Genomic DNA, 22,817 nt, shown 5'->3' with positions numbered 1-22,817 from the left:
GCACAAGAATGAGACTGGACTCTCCTGCCTTTCGCTATATAAAAAAATTAACCCAAAATGGATTAAAGACATGAATGTAAGACCCCAAATTATGAAACTATTAGAAGAAAACTGGGAAAACATTTTAGGATATTAGCCTAGGCAAAGACTTTATGGTGAAGACATCAAAGGCATAGGCAAAAAGAAAAAGAGAGACTGAGAGATAAATGGAACTATGTTATACTGAAAACTTTCTCTACAGCAGAGGAAACAATTAACAAAATGAAGAGACAACCTATTGAATGAGAGAAAATATATGAAAATTATTCATCCAACCAGGGACCACTATCCAGAATATACAATAAACTCAAAAACTCAACAGCAAAAGAAAACGACAACAAGCAATTCCATTAAAAAGTAGGCAAAAGGAATTCTCAAAAAGGACATACAAATGACCAACATACATGAAAAAATACTCAACACTAATAATCAGATGAATGCAAATCAAAACCATAATGACATATCATCTCATCATAGTTAGAATGGCTATTATCTAAAAGACGAAGAAAATGTTGGTTAAGATGCAGAAAAAGAAGACCCTTAATACACTGTGAGAATATAAATTATTGCAGCCATTATGAAAAACAGTATGGAGGCCTCTCAAAAAACTAAAAATAGAACAACCATGCATTCCAGCAATCCCACAGTGGATATTTATCCAGAGGAAAGGAAATCAGTGTATAAAAGAAATACTGGCCAAGCATAGTGGCTCACGCCTGTAATCTCAGCACCTTGGGAGGCTGAAGCGGGTGGATCACCTGGGGTGAGGAGTTTGAGACCAACCTGATCAATGTGGTGAAACCCCATCTGCACTAAAAATACAAAACTTAGCTGGGCAAGGTGGCATGCGCCTATAGTCCGAGCTACTTGGGAGGCTGAGACAGAAGAATTGCTTGAACCTGGGAGGTGAAGTTTGCAGTGAGTGAGTGAGATTGTGCCACTGCACTCCAGCCTGGGCAACAGCGTGAGACTCCGTCTCAAAAAAAAAAAAAAAATAAAAATAATAATAATAATTATATAAAGAAATAAAAAGAATCTCTATAGCTGCATGTTTATTGCAGCACTATTCACAATACCTAAGATATGGAATGAACCTAAGTGTCCATCCACAGATGAGCGGATAAAGAAAATGTGGTATAGATGCACAGTGGAATACAATTCTACCATAAAAAATAATAAAATCCTGTTATTTGTGCAACATGGATAAGCCTAGAGGACAATATGTTAAGTGAAATAAGTCACGTACAGAAAGACAAATACCATATGTTCTTACTCATGTAGGAGCCAAAATAATTTTTTTTAAGCTCATAGAAATAGAAAGTACAATTGTAGCTATTAGAGGCTGATAAGTGTAGGAGGGAAAGGAAGATAGAGAGAGGTTGATTAAGGGATAAAAAATTATAGCTAGATAGAATGAGTTTTGGTGTTTTGCAGCACTGTAGGATGAATATGGCTAGCTCTAATTTATTGTATACTTTCAAAAAGCTGGAGGAAAGGATTTTGAATGTTCACCACAACCAAGAAATGATAAAGGTTTGAGGTGAAACATATGCTAGTTACTGTGATTTGATTATTATACATTGTATGCACAGATCGAAATATCACCCTGTCTCCCATAAATATGTAGAATTGTTACTTGTCAACCAAAAAGAAAAGCCAGAGGACAGTTCTACAGGACTCCTTTAGATGGATGTTCCCTCTGAAGATAATCAGAGATGAGCATAATACCTCCAAATTTTAAATGCCAGATCATGATATTTTATGAAGAAAAATAAAAGAAGCAATATATTTAGATAACATTTCACCTTGATTAGTTTTCTATTGTTGCTGTAGCAAATTACCACAAATTTAGCAGTACAAAACAACACAAATTTCTCATCCCAAAGTTTTGTGGGTCAGAAGTCTGACCCAGGACTCACTGGGGTCACATCAAGGTGTCATGAGGGCTACATTCTTTTCTGGGCATTCTAGGGGAGAATCTATTTCTTTGTATTTTCTAACTTTTTCGAGGCAGGCTTGGCTCATAGTCTACCTTCCTTCATCTTGAAAGCCAGAATTAATAATTGAAGTCTCACGTTACCTTAATCTGATTTACTTTGACCATCACATCTTTTTCTCTGATTCTTCTCCTCCGCTTCTCTTTATCACTTTTGAGGACCTGGTAATTATATTGAGCACACTCAAATAATCCAGCTGATGAGCCGCTTTAATTGTCCTTTGCCTTGTAATACAACATATTCTCAGACTCTTAGCAACAGGATTTGTACATCTTTTCAGGCCATTATTCTGCCTACCACCCAACAATTGGCACAGAGTCTAAATATATATAAACATACACAAAATACAATATGTAAAATATGGAAATTATTTTTATAAGGAAAGTGAACAAGATTTACATGTTTTCCCGTAAAGAACTGCATGTCTCATTTACTGTATTTCCTTATACACAGGAAAATAACTAAAAATAACTAAAAGATAAGCCATCTCTCAGATCTGACAATCTCATGACAAAAAGCATTTTGGGAGAAAATGGTATCTACTTCAAAAATGCAAAATACATTGCCAGTCACGGTGGCTCATGCCTTTAATCCCAGCACTTTTGGAGGCCGAGACGGGCAGATCACTTGAGGTCAGGAGTTCGAGACCAGCCGCCTGGTCAACATGGCAAAACCCCGTCTCTACTAATAGTACAAAAATTAGCTGGGCATGGTGGCATGCACCTGTAATCCCAGCTACTTGGGAGGTTGAGGCAGGAGAATCGCTTGAAGCTGGGAGGCAGAGGTTGTAGTGAGCCGATGTAGTACCACAGCACTCCAGCCTGGGCAACAGAGACACTGTCTCAAAAAAAAAAAAAAAAAGGAAAATACAAAAGCTGCTCTTCAGTTTACAAATGTCTAGCATTCATGTGTTGCCACATTCTGTACCTTGTATTGAAATGATTTGATATAATTGTTACATTTAATTACCATAATCTTTTTTTGTTTGTTTTCTGCTTCAACACCAAATCCAGTTTAAAAAATCCACTAACTGATAGTTCTCATCCTTGAGGAGAGTTATTCTTGGCATTTTTTTTGGCACTTTTCACATATGTAGGACCCGCCCTCAGGTTAATCTCACATCAACCTGTCCATAAACTCCGGGGCCCATACCTTGTATTACAGGTAGCAATGTTCTGTGACTTGGTTTGAGCCTTCCAGTAGGCAACTCTCTGCTTTGCTTCATTAGTGGAGATCCCTAACACTTCATAGCAAGCACTGCCTCATCTTTGACTGAGGATGACAATGTCTACCTCCATTAAATGAAGTAATTCACTAAAAATGCTGAGGACAGAACATGTTATACAGAAAACATGTGATATGCGATGCTTATATTTAATATTCTTTTCTTCTTATTCCTCTTTGAACTCAGGGTACACTTATTATGTCTGGCATTTGACGCTCAACTTCCCCTGATCAACTTTATCTTGGACTAGCTCCTACCTTTTGCAGTTCTGAACTGCCTTGGTTGTTAGGGCCCTTGGGAACCCCAACTTTGGCATTCTTTTCTTGCCTCTTATCCCAGCTGATTTATATTCCCCTCCCTTTCTTCATGTGGCAAGGGAGGATTCAGAGCTATTTGGAGTTCAGCTGCTTCATAAATTACATAGCATTTCAATTTATTCAATTTTTTATGAATAATTTGTGGAGACAAAGGAAAGAAGGGCATTTGTATTACTTAGGGGGCTTAGGAGTGTCTGTGTTGTTGGCGGTTACACTGCATTCAGAGAGAGTCAGCTCTGCTCTGGTATGTCTGCCAGATCTGGACAAAAGATGCCTGTCATTCCCATCCAGACGAAAGAACATCAATATCAACAATACGTGCAGATTTGGAGTTATCTGAAGCCAGGGCATTCTGTCTTTTCAGCCAAGTTTGAGGCGAACAGAGGGTGTCTACTATGCCAAACATGTGGGACACACAAACATTCTTTACAAGACCCATCTCCAACCTGCTGCAATCTGCCCTCAGTCTGAACTTTAGAGCAGAGCTATGCAGAAGAGTTCTTGTGCAAGCTCCTGTTACATTTCTTGGCATCACCATCCAAACACTGAGCATAGAGCAGTGGGCAATGTTCAGAGGCTTTTTCTGGGTTCCAAAGGGAAAGTTTGTGGTTAGGAGCACTTGATTCTCTCAAATCCTGATCCTGCCAATTAAACAGAGGAGTGACCTCTGGAAAACTCGGTGCCCCAGTTTTCCTCCTCTGAAAAACAAAATTTTAGGGGTTGCTCCTTTTAGGGTTGTTGTGAGGAATAACTTAGGAAAGTCACGCAAAATCCTTAGGACAGTTCTCAGCACATAGCAGGAGCCTCCTATATGGGAGCTGCCACTCCTTACTCAGTGAAAACCTTTGTGATCCTAGTTGAAAGAATCCAGAGTTCCTTTATGCAGACAAAATGCGTGGGAGTGAAGGGAGCTGGACAGTGTTTCTGGGGACCTCATTCTCCCTATGTTAGTTTCTTTCTCCAAATCACTACTTAATTCTCAGTACTCTTTCCTCACATGAACCCAAGAAATTATCTGAAATTCATTTGCACTATCATGAAACGATTACTAGAAACTTAAATCAGACCTCTACAAACTTTAGTTAAAGGGAAAAGATATTCTAATGAGAAATTCATGCATTCGTTCATTTATCCACTCATCAAAACTGTCTTAATGCCAACCCATAACCAGGCACCCTACTAAGTACTCCCTGACACAGGAAAGATTAAGGTAAGTTCTTTTTAAGGTTCATGGGGATCTCATACCTATAACCAGAAATCCGTTTTATGATGACCGCTACAATGACTTATTCATAAGAAGCTTTAATTGCATAGAGACAGGAGGGCCTTCTTTTACCTCCAGGGAAAGAAAAAAAATTGATTTGGAGGGGAAAATTTATATATTCAAAGGAATATGAAATCAAATCATGTGGGTGGTCATTTACTTGCCTATGTGTTGTGCTTACGACTTCTGTTTATGTTAAGATTGACTTTGGGTCTCTTATAACTGACAGAAACACCAATACACATTATCCTCAAAATAGGTACAATCTATTGCAATGCTTACTCAAGAATTGGGATATATTTGAGATATAAAATGTGTTTTAAATTTGTAATTTAGTAAATATTCCATAAGTGATGTCCTTGCATCTTTTGAATATAATTGTGATATTGGTATTATCATTTCCATTTTACAGATGGAGATCCTACACAGTTAACTTTGTATCCAAGGATCTATTGCCAAGAAATTTGGAGCTCAGTTTCAAATGTAAGTATTCTGGGTCCAAATTTTCTGCCCTTAAAATAGCTGAATTGTATTTTATTGGGAAATAGAAATATAGAATTCAAGAGTTATTAAATATTATAAAGTCTAACCCTCTAAATTAATACACAAGGAGACAGAAAGTTTCAGTGACAAATGCCGTACATAAAACTGCTTCGTATGAGAGGCAGAAAGAGAGCTCGCTTTTCCTACAGTTTATGTAACACAGAGCTGTCCAGCTCATTCTACGTATGAAACTGATATACAATCAGGACAGATTTCCCCTCCCATAAATTTTATGCCACTTGATTGTGTCTTTGTTATTTGTTAGCAACAGTTTATGTAAGAGAACACTTTGGAGCCAATTCAAATCTGCTATTAATTATTTCACTGAATATTAAGAAAATTGAGATTATAGTATTTAGCTAGGAGATATGAACATGTCTTTTTTTTTTTCTTGTTTTCTAAATCATAAATACCCTCATTTAATCATCTGCATTTAAAAGGGGGATTTGGACTAGAAACTATAATTGGAAGCCTGTGGCCCAGGAGAGCTTAGCCTATTTATTAAAAGTATCACTGCGTATTCAGAGTTATAAAACTGAGTTCTAAGGAGGCCTAATATTCTGCAGCTGGGAGTGGAAGGGCAAAAGGTGAATTGTATTTTTTAAGCCTGTCACTCTGAAAACTCCCTGCTTCAAAACTCAATGCATTTCCAGGATTGTCGACTTCACAGCAGCAGTGAAGCGGGAGATGCAAAGGCATCTTTGGAAGCAGCTACACGCACAAGTGCTTAATATCTCCCCAGGCTTGTGAGAACTTGTTTGTCTGGCAGGTATTTCCAAGCACTCTCTGTTCTTTGGACAATGGAGTTGGCAATCTGGAGATTGTAACTTCATAATAGAGAGTCTTTAGGGAGAGAAGCTTCCATTTAAATTCATTTAAATGGATAAGTATTAGATAACTTCCCTGAAAAAATGTTAACATAGTTATTAAATATATTCAAGTTCCATTCCGATCTCATTCTCTGAACAATTGAACTCTTTTTCACTGGGCATTATGCTGCAATTTTACGGTAGGTTAAATGATATCAAGTGCATTGAAGTTATTCTTAAAATGCCTCTCAGTACTTCTTATATAGTACTAAATAGTTAATCAATGAATAAAATTTCTATTTTCCAGCCATTTTTGAAATAGCACATGGCACATAACTGAAAAAGCCCACGTGACTAACCTATATTCTGGGTACCATTGTATCACAATTGAATTCTGTTGTGATTTTAGTCGAAGCCCTTAACTTCATAAATATATCACGAAAAGCCTGTATCAAGATCATTGGTCATTGCTGCTTGCGAGAAATAGAAACACAGGTGAAGTAGAAAAAAAGGCCTGTTTAGTGAAAATAAAGAAGACAAACACAAGACAAAATTATTTTAGATTTAGCTGGGCTTTGTGGGGAATTGATTCAATTGAGGATTTAAAGGTCAGAAAATGAAATCATTTATGAATTAAGATGCTTATAACCACACAAATTATATGCCCAAGTACTATGGCTAGAATAAATAAGAATTTTTTAATCTAACATACCAACAAATTTAATGATACTTCAGTTGTATATATGTTAATTCAAAACTTAACACAGTCACCCGAGACCAAGTCTTTTTTCCTGTTTCAGTCTACTATCTTCAGTGTCTGGCCGTGGTCCTTTGGTTTATCACCTCCTGGTTACAAGGCTGCTGTAGGGCCAGAACACCATGTCTTTACTTAGCATCGTCCAAAAAGTGCATTTTTTTCTCTTATATCTCTTTTTAACCAGAAGGGAACCATTCCCAGAAGTCCTCCATACTTCCTCTTTGAATTTATTGGTAATTATTGGGTCATAAATCCACTCTTTACCTATAAGGGAAGCTGAAGAAGTATGTATCTGGCATCATCATGGGGAAATATTTGGGAGATATATACTTGGAAAAATCATGAGCAAAGTCAGCCATTGCTTTTCCCTTTCTCAGAGGCCAAATTGATATCATCTGCAGTTCTTTCTGTTTCCACTAACTTTTGATCAGTTTGTTGTGCTTACTGAGCCTGTGACTGTAAAATGTGTATCTGCCCTAGATCCTTCATGAACTACCCAGACTTAACATTTGTCTCGTTAAAATTGGTTGAGGAGGGAGTAAAGGATGGTGTCACATAGTTCACTTTGAATTTAGCAGTTGTGGAGGCTAAACATGTCTAGCATTCTATGAATGTATTTTCCCAAGACACGCAGATGCACTTTCTCTTCTAGTTTGCTGGTGTTTTTATAGTATATGATTCTGGTTCTCAACTACTTCATTTGCTTATTTATTTATTTATTTATTTATTTATTTATTTATTTTTGGTGAGACGGAGATTTAATCTTGTTGCCCAGGCTGGAGTGCAATGGTGTGATCTCGGCTCACCACATCCTCCGCCTCCCAGGTTCAAGTGATTCTCCTGCCTCAGCCTCCCGAGTAGCTGGGATTATAGGCATGTGCCACCACACCTGGCTAATTTTGTATTTTTGGTAGAGACGGGGTGTCACCGTGTTGCCCAGGCTGATCTTGAACTCCTGACCTCAGGTGATCCTCCCACCTCGGCCTCCCAAAGTGCTGGGATTAAAGGCGTGAGCCACTGTGCCTGGCCATTTGCTTATTTATTAAATTCGGCATCAGTCAGTCAAAATAACCCTTATCCTACTAATCAAATATCCTTTTTTTTCTAGGTATAAATACCTTTAAATTTATAACTAAATAATGAATATGAGTGTACTTTAAAGTTAAAAAAATCTGCTACAATTGTAAATTATTTTAATTGCAAAATTAAAATACCTAATTCAATCATCCTAAAATGTTCTACAATAAAAGACAAACTCAAATATATTTTTATAATATATATGATGGTAACACAAAATAGAGAAGATATGCTGCTTCTGCATTGTTTAAAATATAGAGGTTAGTTATTAATGAGCAAGCACCAATGTCTATTATATTTATTTGTCATCGTCTAATAATTCAACCTGATCTGCATTGGTAATATACTAAAAAAGTAATCACAGTAATGGACTCATTATATTGCATACTTAGAGGTATATTTCAAGACATTAGGGAGAAATATATTAATTTATTCCTGTTTGAAGTCTCTGAATTCCTCTGTGATTCATTGTTAAATTTAAATAGCTTCACTCTGATATGGCTGTCATCAACTACACCTCACTCTTAGAGCAACCATGACCCTTCTAATAAGAATTCATAGAGAATATAATCAGTGCAAATGTCAAATTAAAATTCTGAAATCTTTTAAAGTCTGTTCTTAGATGAAGTCAGTCAACACCTCAGTATCTAGAACTGTGTCCTAACTATTTGTACCTCCATAACCTAGCACATTACATTCAATTTTTATTGTTGGAATGAACCAAAACAGTCTATGATTTATACATTAAATATGCATCTAAGGACCTCTGACAAGATCCATGCTAGTCTACGTTTGGGGTACAATAATAAAATAATGTTTCTGCTCTCAATGATCTTTCAACTTGGGTGAAATGATGCATTATAGAAGAATAAAAATATGACAACATATTAAGGCTGTCTGTGAGAAGAACCAAATTTGTGACACATAAACAATAAGAATTGAAGATAAGTTGTTTCTTGTTTTCTGAACGACCCGGACAGATATAAGAATTCAATTTGTCTCTTCCCTAGGCCAAAGGAAATTGTAGTGGGAAATTCCAAGGGTAGCAGAGTTATGCAAAGTCACAGAAAAAAGAAATAATAGCAGATGTAGATATTATAATTTTGAACTTCCCTTTTATTCCTATATCTATCTTCTATCTATCCATCCATTCATCTATTCTTAGTTATCATCCTTTATATGTAACTATGATCTATTTATCTGTCTACTTTATCTATCATCTATCAGTTGATTTATCTACCTATTATTTAATTATTTATTATTGACTATTTGGTGATATAATGACTATAATAAGCCTTGATGCCAGAAAAATACACATATTTGCTCATACAAAACTTGCTTTACTACCGAGTCAAAAACAACTCATTTATACTTGTGAACATACATTAGGTTATTCCCCCAAGTAGAGTAACTTGGGTAGAAAAGCATCGTCATTGGAACCATTGGTTCTAATAGCTCTTCCTATGTAACTTAAAAGCAGAAGAGAATAAATAAAGAGGAGATAATAGACTCTAATAAAAATTAACCCACTCAAAGCCTGAGATTTCTTTAATTTCTGTGGTTTAAAGAGACCCAAATTGTATAATATATATCACATATATCTATTTATTGCAACATAAAAATCACATTGTGAATTATTTTCCATCTAAAACTAATATTTATCTTACAGCTTTACATGTCATCTTAATAATAATGGATATCACCCCTTGCCTGCTAATCCTCTGGGTGTGAGACTATATTGAGAACTACTGGATAAGAGACCAGTTCAAATAATGTTAAAATTATCCTCCTTAGCCTGAATGACGAAATCCTGCATGATCTGACCCTTCTATAGTTGTATCTCTTACTCATTCCTTCCTAGTATTAAAATGTCTAGTCCAGTCTCAAACTCCCTCCAGAACTCTGTCTGTTCTCTTCTCCATGTGTTTGTACGCATGGTAGTCCACTACTCACATGTACTCACTCCCTTCACTGCATCATCTCTTGTTCATCCTTTCAGACTATGTCAATGAGTCTTCTGGAAGCCTTTTCTCAACCTCTGGGTTTACCCCGACATTATATTTATTTATTACACATTAATCATCTCTTTATGAGTCTATGTCTTCTTCTAGCTCCATAATCCATCTTCATCGTCTCTCATGTGTCCCAGGAGAAGACCTGGAATATAATAGATGCTCAGTTAATATTGTTTGAAGTAAACTTATTTGAGCACAGTAGAATCCACTTGACAATCACTGATGACAGCATTGATGAAAGTAACTTTTTTGATGTATTCTGCCATTGAGGAGAGGAGTACATACATGCAGGTCGATGTCATGCACCCCAACTAGGAAGCTAATGCTTATTGTTCAGGAATGGGTTAATATCAGCCAGCACTAACATGGGAATAGATGGGGTGAAACAGAAGAAGCAACTTTAACAGGCAAGCCTTGGAAAATGAGAGAAGGCAAAACAAGGAGCCAAAGTTATCCCTGAAATTTCCAGGCTGAATGATGGTGAATGAAACTGGACCAGTCTTTAGTTGTGTTAAAAGGACCTCCTTGATTTGTCTGCCTGAAGGGAGAGGGTACATGTGTAGGCTGCTGCAGGGGCAGTGGGAGTGGATAGAAGGCATGTCAAAAGGGGAAGGGGGAAGCAAAGCTTAGAAACCAGCTACAAAGAAACCAGGTAGCTTCAATACTAGTGGACAAAATGAAGGCCTCTTACTGAAACCAAGAGCCTTCTCCATCAGAGAGAGTCAGGTTGAAGATGAACCTTATAGTGGCAGCCGGAGGGAAAGGAAGCTCGTCATCCTCCTGGGGGATGTTCCACTAGGCACCCCAACACAGCCATTAGCACCCAGTGAAGTTGAGTCTAAGCCAGCCCAGGGTGGAACCCACAACGGTCTCTCATCACACCAACGCTCCCAAGGCACAGCTTCACAAGCAACATCATTTCCAAGTTCAAAAATCCTATTATTGCCACTTTAAAAACTGCTCTAACATCTATAAAATTCCAATATTAATTTCTCTTTATTTCAATGCCAATTTTATTTAAGACCAATTTAGTTGTATACTCATTATTATCACCTGTGTTCTGTTTCCAAGCCATGATCTCAGTCCACTCCAGTTAACAAGGAAATCACCCAAGTAGCCTTATAATTTGAATTGAGCCACTTTAACCTCCAAAATAATTTCCTGCATGGACAGAAATTTTCTTAACTGGAAACTAAACTGAATGAGCCAAGAACCTGCTGTCTCCCGTGGGCTTCTTCCAAATGGCAAATTTGCCTATTATACCGTAGGACATCAACCTCTGCTAACAATCTCCTGTGGGCCCCTCTCTTACCTGTGTCCTGATTGTGTCTTCTTCTCTTCTGGACTTATTAAATGAGTGCTCTCAGCTGGGGTTTTTCCTCAGGAAGCCTGTGCCAGAGCTGGCCTAGAGGTGAGGTTGGGCAGTCCCTAAATATGTGGAGTGATAGAAACACAGCCATAAGTACTCCCTGAAAATCATATTTATTCATTTATTCCTTTGTTCATTTTCTTCTTCGTGCATACATGTATTCATTCTCTAATTATGCATTCCTCCTTTATAGTTAGTATTTCTTCGGCATTACTTAAGTCCCATCCATTGTATTCACGACGTTTGGTAGATCTGAAGGATAGTCAGGAGTGGAATAAGAGAAAAATATAAGGAATATGGGAATAAAGGAAACAGACCAAGTGGTACTCAAGCTGTGGTCTATTAAAGACAACATACATTTTAAAATTTCAGATTCCTGGGTTCACTTCCCATCAACTGATTTGGAATACTAAGATGAAGACCCAGAAATCTTTATTTTATATCCACAGCCAAATTTTCTTACATACGTTAACATGTGTGAACCCCTGAAGTATAGAAAGAAAGAGGATAAGGACAAATTTGGAAGTCAAAGGTGAGCTTAGAAATAATTTGTCAAATAATACTGAATATTTAAAAATATATATTTGTTTACGTGCTTAAGCCTGAGAACAAACATGAAGATACTGCACTTTTGTAAAAATATAAACCAAGAATGGATCCTCTTATTTTATATATGACGTGAGGTGACTCGTTTAATGCCATAGAAGTTTGACTTCTCATAATTTTGTTTCCAAACAAGAGTAAGATAATTTTAGGGAATTTATTTTATATCTTATATAGAGAAAAACTGCCAAACTACAAAAAAGTGTATTTAATTATGGGGGGGAACATCTGTCCATAAATAATATAAATGTGTACATTAACATCTTTTTTTGGAATTTTTGCCTGGATTTCCAAGAATCTAGATTTTTTAAATTAAATTTAAATTAATTAAATAATTTTTTATTTAAATATAGGTTTTATTTTTATTCTTTTTATAGTCACAGAAGTGGATATGCCTCTGGAATTACTTTTTAAAAATTTATTTTATTTGAAGTTCAGGGGTACATGTGTTGAGGTGAACTTAGTTTAAGCTTGTTGATTTATTTAGAAACAAAACAAAACAAAAACACTGATTGAGCACTACTCTAGGTCCCAAAGATACAGTGGTGGTTGAATCATGGTCTCTGCCTTTGAAAAGCAGAAAAATGAATAGGCAAATAAAATACAATTGGTAAATAATATGATGGGATAACATGGGGACTCATAAGGAGATGGAGTTAGCCAGGGGAGCTTTCTTGGAGAAGGTGATAGCTAAGCCAGGGTTTGAGAAACTAGTCGATATTAACCAGGAACATTGAGTAAGTGTGTGTCCAATGTGGAGGAAAGTCAATGCGAGTGTGAAGTAGAATATCTCCACAATATTCCATCTTTGTTGTTCACTTCTGTCTATGCAGCTCACCTGCCCTTCCTTCGCCCACTTTGTAGACCTATCCAAAATCAAAACAAAAACAAAAGCAACAACTAAACAATCACAAAATATGAGTTTGCTTAGGCCCCAAACACCCTTATTTTGAAAGCTGCCCTGATTTTAAAGCCTCTGTCCTCAGTTCTAGCTAATTCTCTGAGCCTTGCCTAGACTTTCAGTATCTGTGTGGGCCACCTGAGTGATTGCTATTTCTGGGTCCTCTCTGACACCTTGTCTATCTCTGTTTTCTGTTATATTCTTGGGTCCTGCGTGCAGTCATGCTTCATTTTTACCTTCTGAATTCTGCTTTACCTTAGTGGTTTACATGTGACACCATTCAAAATCTGGCTCTTTCTGGGTTAGCAATGAACCGTAATTTTTTTTTTTTTTTTTTTTTTCCTGAGGCACGCTGTTGGATGAGTTCACTCATATTTGTTCTACTTCAAGCCAGTCTGTACCAGGCTTCATCTGATTACTTTATTCTACAACTGAGCCAAATACATAATTGAGTAGGTGTAACCACTGAGTTGCTAAGACTCCAGGGATTGACATTTCTTTGTTCGGGGAAATGAGAAAAAAAAATGCACTATTGAAACATAATGCATGGGATTAACAACACATAAAATGGTCCTTTAAATTTGCTTTCTCCTCTCAGAAATAAAATCAAACACACACGTAAAAATGGCTGTCTCAGCTTCTTGAATGAGGTTAGATACTAAGAAAGAAAAAAAAGGTAAGGATATGTTCGTTTCTAATTAGAAGTGTCAATTTCAATCAATTGAACTATTAGAGACAATGTTCCTTCCTAGTCTTTTGCCTTTAACTCAAGCACTCTGCCGCTGCCTCAAAGTAAAAATCCTACTCTGCCAAAGTGAATATTTGTTTTGGAAGTCGAGGGCCAATATCCTCACTCTTCTTCTGGTAAGAGCTTTTTTCGATTCCCACTTTCTGACTCTGAGGCATGGATGAGCTTACCTTATTCTCATTTTTAGTGACTGGCTCATGAATGAATGTATGGCCCAATTTTGGGTAATGAGTGTCAGACCTAGGACTTGTATTTGAATTTTTAAGAACAAACCACTTCTTTGTTACAAACTTGGAGTTGGGGTCAAGCGTGTTATTGGCGTTCATTTTACCTGAGAATAAACAGGGCCAACTAAGTGAAAAACATAGGAGAACTGAGAGACAGGGTGTCCTGAAAATTTCCTTGAGCCTGTGAATCTAGCTATTCTTTGAAGGCAAAGCTTCACTAATTTTTAAGAGTGTAAAACACTGATTCTGGTTCATGTTTACGTTGTGGTTTTTGAGGCTGTTTGATTTAGATCTTTGGAAAATGAAACTAAAAGAGTTTTGCTTAATGTACTTGAGAAAATTTACTCAATCCTACTTTATCCTGGTGTTTTCCCAACTCTTTTACGTTGATCTTAATCTGCAGTCCCATTTCCTTGTGTTGATGTATGTGGATGCTCTATCAGGGCACCCTATGAAGTTTATTTCATAGGATAGCTACTTTTGCATAAGTGTGTCTTCACCAGTGCATTCTTACAACTTGGAGGATAAGGACAACGCACATTCATCTACCCATACACACAGTGAAACACATGTGTAGCTTAAATAAAATAGACACTCTCCAAGAATTTCTCCAACTGTAATAATTGATTGGGCTTCAAAAACTCAAGGTTGAATTTCAGCTTCTAACTTGATGAGAATGGCTGTCTTAATTCTGTCATTTTTTGTTAATTTTACTTCCAAAATGTCAGGGCTGTGATTTGAGGCTTTTTCTCTAAGCTTCTATGATGGAGATGAATTTATTAAAGTGCAGCCATAATGTCATTTTGAGCAACACTAAAACTGAGTCATCAGATTTAGGAAGTATCAGAAGTCAAGATCAATTTTAAAGAACAGGAGCATAAAATTCGAACTCAATCTGTGTTAACATTAAGAGACTTAGAAGCTCATTCAGACTGATAACTAACGAATAATACAGCTTTCATTTGTTGGAAACTTTATGTGAGCCAGCCACTTATACAAGTTATTTATAATCCCCACAGTAATACTGCAAGGTAGTTATTATCAACTCTATTTTGCAGTTGAGGAAATTGAGGCTAAGAAATATGCCATTTAACTTTCGCTGCATAACAAACTACCCCAAAATTTAATGGTTTAAAACAATATGCATCTGTTGTGTCTCAGCATTTTGAGGTCCCAGTGAGTAGCTGTTCTGGTCTGGATTAGTTCAGGTGATATCTGCAGTCGGCTAACATATCTGGTGCTAGATGATCTACAATGACTTTACCCACTTAGTAAATCTAGTCGATGGTAGGTTTTGTTCATATATCCTCAACTCTCCTCCATGAGACTGGTCTGAAAAACTGGCTTGAGCTCAGTCATATCATGGACTCAAGTTTCATGTCATGGACAGCAAGAGAGGAAAAGCCCCAATGATTGAGCATTTTTTCAAATATTTGCTTAGGTTAAATTTTCTAATTTAACAATTTTCCATTTTAAAATTTCTGACTCCTAATTGACCAAACAAGTCAGATGACCATTCCCAGATTTGAGAAGTAGAGAAATAGAGCCATGTCAAGAGAGGAGGAATGGTGCAGTTGCATTTCAACGGGGTGTGCATATGATGACCAGAAGAATTATCGTGATTAATTTTGAAAAAAAAAAATGAAGTCTACCAAAAAAAAAGAGAAGTAACTCAACTAATATGATACAGAGCTCATACTAAAGCACAAAAGAGCTTGACTTAAAAACATGATATTTAGTATTCTATATTTTATGGGACTGACTCACACACGCCAAAAAACAAACAAACAAAAAGAAACACAAACAAATAAAAAGAAACCAAAAAAGCACCTAGCTAAGAGCACAGTGGTAATTCATCCTACAGAGTGCATTTTTTAATATTTTCTGTTCCCAGCAGGGCTTCTTCTTTCACCACACCAGTGTTTGTGTCTCCCTGGATCAAATGAGAATATCTATGTGTAGATCACTTATTGGAGAAATCGTCTTTGATGAATATCTCATCTGTAGTGGTATTCAGTAGCAAAAGTCACATGTAAGAATGGTCCAGACTCAAGTTTAAGACAATAGGGAGATATAGCATCTGTGGCAATATGAAGCATCTGCCCCATCTAAAAATATCCAAATTAGGAAAAAAAAAAAAAAAAAAAAAAAAAGCACAACACTCTATTGCCCAAAGCAAATCTGTCTCAGAACCAGAAATGGCTGACAACTACCTGTTTGTGGTCCCTACCATATAAACACCTACCTACCCGTACCTGGAATTAGCAACATTCCAACAAAAACTGGACCCCCAGAGTCCTGCCCTTCTACAACTGAGACATGGAGAAGCGGGAACCTTTTCAAAAGAAACCCCAATGGACTTTTTGGTAATGGTGAGACAACTAGCATATCTACATCTTCACAGGGTCCTGTCATTTGATGCATCCAGCAAGGGGATTGTCTGTTCAGGAAGTCGCATAGACACTGAGACTGAGTGAGACATCATTCTCCACCTGCAGATGTGGGTTCAGGTGTCATGAAAACTGCCAGGTAGAGGAAATATACCCCTCGATTCACACACACAAAAGGCCTGGAGGTTCAGTTTGTCAGCCGTCAAAGGGCAATGGAAAACTGTGTGCTTTTTCTCTAAAACTGTGAGAAAACCAAGAATTTAATACCTCCGTTCCAACTTCAAACCAATCAAACATTGGCAGTTTGGGATTGTTTTATTTTGAGGCTTTAGCTTATCTCCGTGGGATAAAAGCCTTTCCAAACTGGCTTTAACTAAAAATGTCATCAATCCCAGCTGCTCACTGGTTAGCAGAAAGAGTGGTAACAGAAGGTCCCTTTTGATAGTCCCCTTCCATAATATCATTATCCAAATTTGCATGGCAAAGATGTGGGAGCTATTTATATGTTGATTATTACAGTGCTGCAGTTTATATTTTTCCCAGCACAGTTGAAAATTATATTTAGAAAGGCTGACATCATCTTTAAATATATGTTATAGCTCTCATTTGATGGAGATGAGATGTTGAAATACATGCCACCTACTCAACGTCTCAGAAAAATGGCATAGATATTTCACACATGGTTATATATAAACGTGTACACTGGCATGGAACTGAACTGGCAGCTCTAAGACTTTGAAGGAGTTTTGTGGGCTCTGGTTTTTGCCTTCTCAGTTTGCTCTTTATTTAAAAAGGAGGATGGGCACTGTGATTTGGTTGTAAGAACAGGGCTTTGTAGCCAGAAAGTAGGGGTTCTGAATTCTAGCTCTGCTAGAATAGTAGAATAGTAGCTGTGTGATCATGAAAAAGATAGTTCTCCACCATAAACATCCATATTTCTCAAGTATAAGATGTCACTATGAGGGCTCACTTGAGAGATATTAGAAGTAAATTGTGCAGCACAGTTAACAGTTAATGAAAAAGAATGATTAGCATTATGAAACATGTTCCCAACAATGGAATGCATGCTTTACATAAATTGTGATGGTTAATTTTGTGTGTCAACTTGATTGGACCATGGGGTGTAAAGATATTTGATCATACAGTATTCTTGGGTGGCTTTGGATGAGATTAATATCAAAATCAGTAGAATGAGGAAAGAAGATTGCCCTCCCTAATGTAGGTAGGCCTCACCCAGTCAATTGAAGGTCTAAATTGAACGAAGTAGTTGACCCTCTCCTGAGTAAGTTAATTCTTCCTTCTTGGCTGTCTTCGAAATAGGAACATCTGCATTTTTTTCTTGTCTTTGGACTGAATGTTTGCTCTTCCTGGGTTTCATCAGCTTTTGGATAGGAATCATACCATCAGTTCTTCTAGTTCTCAGGACTTCAGGTTACACCTGGGACTAAATCATGGACTCTCCCAGGTCTCTACTTGCAGACTCACCCTGCAGATCTTGAGACTTGCCAGTCTTTATAATCATGTGAGCCAATTCTTTATAATAAATATTTCTCTCTCTCTCTCTCTCTCCCCCCCATATATATCTAGATAGATAGATAGATAGACAGACAAAGATATATAGATTAGATAGATAGATATGTGTCTGTGTGTATATATATATGTACATGTAGGTATAAATATACAGTATATATATCATATGTTTCTTATTTGTTCTGTTTCTTTGGAGAACTCTAATACACAGATTATTCACTTACGTATTTTGTTTCCTAGGATAACTTATTAAGATAGAAGATATTGCTCTGTTTCCCTATCTTTATCCTATTTAACAGATGAGGAAATTGAGGCCTCCAGAAGCAAAATAATGTGTTCTAAGGACATAGAGGCATGACATGGTGGAGGCAGAATTTGAATTGTGGAAACCCGATGTTATATTTTACCCATTTAACTACTTCCTTAACTTGTCTAGAGGTTACAGGTTAGACAAAGTTAGCTGCTGTCTCAACCCTGAGAAGATTCTGGAGGACTGAACTCATAGTGAATCACAACCAAGGGCACTGTAAGATACCAGCCCACCTCAGGACAATGTGTAAGGAGCATCTGACTATAGTGTGGTGGGGTGCAGAGCAAGCTATGAAACCTCCAGGCAGAACTCCGTGGAGTGTAGTTGGAACTGGGTAATATTTTGATTTCTCTGGACCGTCAATCTCCTCCCATTTATCTTGAACCTGGAATCTGACTGCTGACTCAGGTTAGATTTGTGTTTGCAATTCTGTGGCACATTTGAGAGACCATGGCCCAGCAGGGATATTCACAACTCAAATTTAATCAAATATGTTTTAATTCTATAAGAAAGCAAATTTAAAATAGCATTTTCTTTCTTAACTTTTAAGTGTCAGAGTCCACAATTTCACCAACAGGGCTTCATAGTTTAGAGTGATTAAAAATTAAATTTTTGATATGTATGCTAGTTTTAATTATTCAGTGAGAATATCGAGATATTAAAGATAAATCTACCTTTGAAGGATTATAGTACCACTGTTTTTAATAACATGAGGGCCCCAAATGACACTTAGGTGTTGTATTTTGCCAAACTTGACTATTATAAAAAATTCTTTAAAAATCATTTACCCCACAAATGGAAACAAAAATACAGCTGCAAGTGCTAAGAGTAGTGAGATGACATTTTATTTTTTATAAATTAGTTGGCAAAAAATCAAGTTTCATAAGCACATATGCCTGTCCTGAGCTTTTAAGGAGTCAGTTTTATGTTTCATACCATTCTCTCTTCTTGCCTAGTTAGCAATTTTCAGTTTGAGCCAAGATCAGTTTTTATATGAAGCTCAGAGGTAAAACATTTTATATAACATTTGCATAGACATAACTGTTTCCACACATTTCTTCCCCACTACCCCCCATGGACTGCATATCATTGTCAAAATGATCGGTTTGAAACCTCACTCTCAATGTGTCATGCCCTGATTCAAGAAAAAGCCTCTATTTCATTAAAACAAAATGTTTCATGCTGGCATCCATGGCCCTCTATAATCTGACCCCACTTTCTTTTGTAGTTATAATGAGAATAATTTCCTTTTTAAAAATAAGAGGTTTTTTTGGTAATCTTTTTTCCTCTTTTTGACTCCTATGAAACCTCAAGGAGAGGTTTGAAGTGGACCATAAATAATAATTGCCTTGGCCTCTGTAGTTCAGAAACAATTGAGAATTAAGATATAAGAGCCATGAAGATTCAGATAAAGACTCAACTTCATTATTATTAAGGTCAATATGAGAACAACATGGCTTGCAATGTCTGTCATGTAGGCCCTTCAAAGATCCTCTCTCCTTTACTCTAATTTGTCCCCACAAAAGGTGGAGAATCCCTTGTGGGACCGTTCTTATTCCTGGTTAGCTCACCACACCAGCAAGAATATGCAAGAATTTACACTCTCAGCAAGAAGCTGACTTAAAAGACTGGGAGAATAGGCTGATTCTGATACACGTCCTTCCTTCTCTTACTCTCCAGTGCAAGAAATCCAGATCAAGCCAGCATAAGTAGAAAGAAGATGGGTATATTCCTCATTAGGGCTCTGTATTAATTTTCCATTGCTGCATTACAAATTACCACAAATTTAGGAATATTAAAACCCTTATCAGCTGGCACTTCTATAAGTCAGAAGACTAGAAACAGCCCAGTAAAATTTGCTACTCATAGTAACAGGCTAGAGTCAAGACTTGTTGCTCATCTGGCACCTTTGTCCCCCTTGTTCCCTTTCTTTTTTTCTTTTCTTTTCTTTTTTTTTTTTTGAGATGGAGTTTCACTCTTGTTGCCCAGGCATGCAGTGGCATAATGTCGGCTCACTGCAACCTCCGCCTCCCAGGTTCAAGCAATTCTTCTGCCTCAGCCTCCTGAGTAGCTGGGATTACAGGCAACTGCCACCATGCCCAGCTAATTTTTTTTGTATTTTTAGTAGAAATGGGGTTTCACCATGTTGGCCAGGCTGGTCTCGAACTCCTGACCTCAGGTGATCCACCCACCTCGGCCTCCCAAAGTGCTGGGATTACAGGCGTGAGCCACCGGGCGTGCTCCCCTTGTTCGCTTGCAAGCTTATTGTTGGTGTTGGAAGAATTTAGTTGCTGTAGTTGTAGGACTGAGATCACTGATTTCTTGTTGGCTGCTACACAGGGGCTGCTCTCAGTTACAGGAGGCTACGCTTACTCCTTGTCCCATGACCTCCCTTACTTTCAAGTTAGCAACAATACAGCAAATGTGTCTTGTGCTTCAAATCTCTAATTTCTGTCTCTGACCTCTACACCCAGATTTTTTTTTTTTTTTAGCTGGCCTTTTACACAAGAACAGTTTTAAATTTATAGTATCATTGTGCATACAGAATGAAGAGTTCCCTTATCACATAACCCAATTCCCTATTATTGTTATCTTTCATTAGTATGGTATATTTGTTACAAATAAAGAACCAATGCTGACATATTGTTATTAACTAAACTCCCTATTTAACCAGAATTCTTTTTTTCTTATGTATTTTTTTCTGTTACAGAATTCATCCATTATGCTACACTGTATTTAGTAAGCATAGATTTTAGTCTCCTCTTAGTCGTTACAATTTCTTAGATTTGCCTACTTTTGATGACCTTGACAGTTTTGAGAACTACTAATTGGGTATTTTGTAGAATGTCCCACAACTGAGACTTGTCTAATGTTTTTATCATGATGAGACTGATGCAATGTGTTTATAGATGGAAGACTACAGATAAGGAGCAATCCATAACACATTTTATCAACTATACATACTAGCAATGTGACTTATTACCACTGATATTAAACTTGGCCATTTGGCTTGAGGTAGTGTAAGTTACAAAATATGGTCCACACGTAGAGGTAGAAAGTTAGACTTTACCTCTTTCATGGTAGAGTATGTACATAAGCTATTGAAATTCTTATGCATGGAATATTTGTCTCTTCTCTCTCATTTATTTATTCAGGCATTCATTTATATTTTAGGGACTCATTGATATTTTGTTAACACTGCGTTATGATCCAATGTTTATTTATCAATTTCATATATCAAATTGTTTCAGCTTTAGCCACTGGGAGCTCCTTCAGTTGGTCACTGTGTCTGCGTGTGTATATATTTGTATATGTAGGTATAAATGTACAGCATATATATCGTATGTTTCTTAATTGTTCTGTTTCTTTGGAGAACCCCCATCATCTTTTATTTTTTTTTTTTTTAGCACTTTCTTACTTTCTGACACTACAAGTTGCTCCAGGCTCACTGTTTATTTCCTACCCATGTTAGCACTAGCTAGGACTTCCAGTATATTGTTGAATAGGGGTGGTAAAAAAGGGCATCCTAGCCTGGTTCCTGATACTAAGGGAAAGCATTTAGTTTATCATCATTAAGTATGATGTCACCTCTAGGTTTTCATAGATATTCTTTATCAAATTGAGGATGTTATCTCTGTTATGAGCTAAACTTTGTCCCTGCTAAACAAATCTACACATTGAAGCCCTGACCTTCAGTACCTCAGAATGTGACTGTATTTGGAAGTTGAACCTTTATAGAGGTGATTGTGTTAAAATGAGTTCATTCAAATGATTTGTAACCCTATCTCACTAGTATACCTACAAAAAGAAAATTCGGTAACACAGGAGACACCAAAGGTGCACATGCACAGAGAAAAGACCATATGAGGATACAGTGAAAAACTGACCATTTGCAAACTAAGGAGAGAGGCTTTAGAAGAACCAATTCTGGCCGGGCACGGTGGCTCACGCTTGTAATCCCAGCGCTTTGGGATACTGAGGCGGGTGGATCACGAGGTCAGGAGATCAAGACCATCCTAGCTAACACAGTGAAACCCTGTCTCTACTAAAAATACAAAAAATTAGCCGGGCGTGGTGGCGGGCGCCTGTGGTCCCAGCTCTTGGGAGGCTGAGGCAGGAGAATGGCATGAACCCGGGAGGCTGAGCTTGCAGTGAGAGGAGACAGACCACTGCACTCCAACCTGGGTGACAGAATGAGACTCCGTCTCAAAAAAAAAAAAAAAAAAAAAAAAAAAAAAAAAAAAAAAAAAAGCAATTCTTCTGACACCTTGATTTTGGACTTCCAACCTCAAATAGAAATGAAGAACATAGTATTAAACACTGGAGAAAAGGTGGCATTTATTATAAAGTAGCAGATAACTGGGGTGAATTGTGTTCTAGTATTTTTTCAGAAGGGTAGAACTCGTGAGTGATGATCCTGGATATTTAACTGAAACTGTTTCAAAGCAAAGTGTTGAAAATGCAGCCTGTTATCTCCTTGCCTCTTCTCATAAAGTGCAAAAGGGTAGACAGAAATGGAAGAAGTCATTGTTTAGCAAAAAGGAACTAGAACTTGAAGATTTGGAAATTTTTCGGCTTATCCATATTTCAAAAGACAAGAAAGTATTTTCTGGAGAGCACATGAGGAGTGTATCCAGAAAATCATGTGATGATATATCAAGGGTGTGATTTATGTATCTAATCAGCCATCTCAACA

General features: G+C 37.1%; 1 long non-coding RNA gene across 4 annotated transcripts in view; it reads left to right on the top strand.

Annotated features, from left to right (window-relative positions):
* The window catches only part of LOC105487869 (uncharacterized), a 132,325-nt gene that overhangs the window by 73,562 nt on the left and 35,946 nt on the right, over window positions 1-22,817 (top strand). For all 4 annotated transcript variants that reach the window (XR_011620661.1, XR_011620659.1, XR_011620658.1 and 1 more), the window contains one exon: window positions 5,255-5,325. This is a non-coding gene — a long non-coding RNA (uncharacterized lncRNA). The remainder of the gene's footprint in view (window positions 1-5,254; window positions 5,326-22,817) is intronic.

Source organism: Macaca nemestrina, chromosome 3 (genome assembly GCF_043159975.1).
Source record: "Macaca nemestrina isolate mMacNem1 chromosome 3, mMacNem.hap1, whole genome shotgun sequence".
Lineage (NCBI taxonomy): Eukaryota > Metazoa > Chordata > Mammalia > Primates > Cercopithecidae > Macaca > Macaca nemestrina.
Note: the sequence above shows the minus strand (reverse complement) of the source record. Positions and strands in the feature narration are given on the sequence as shown.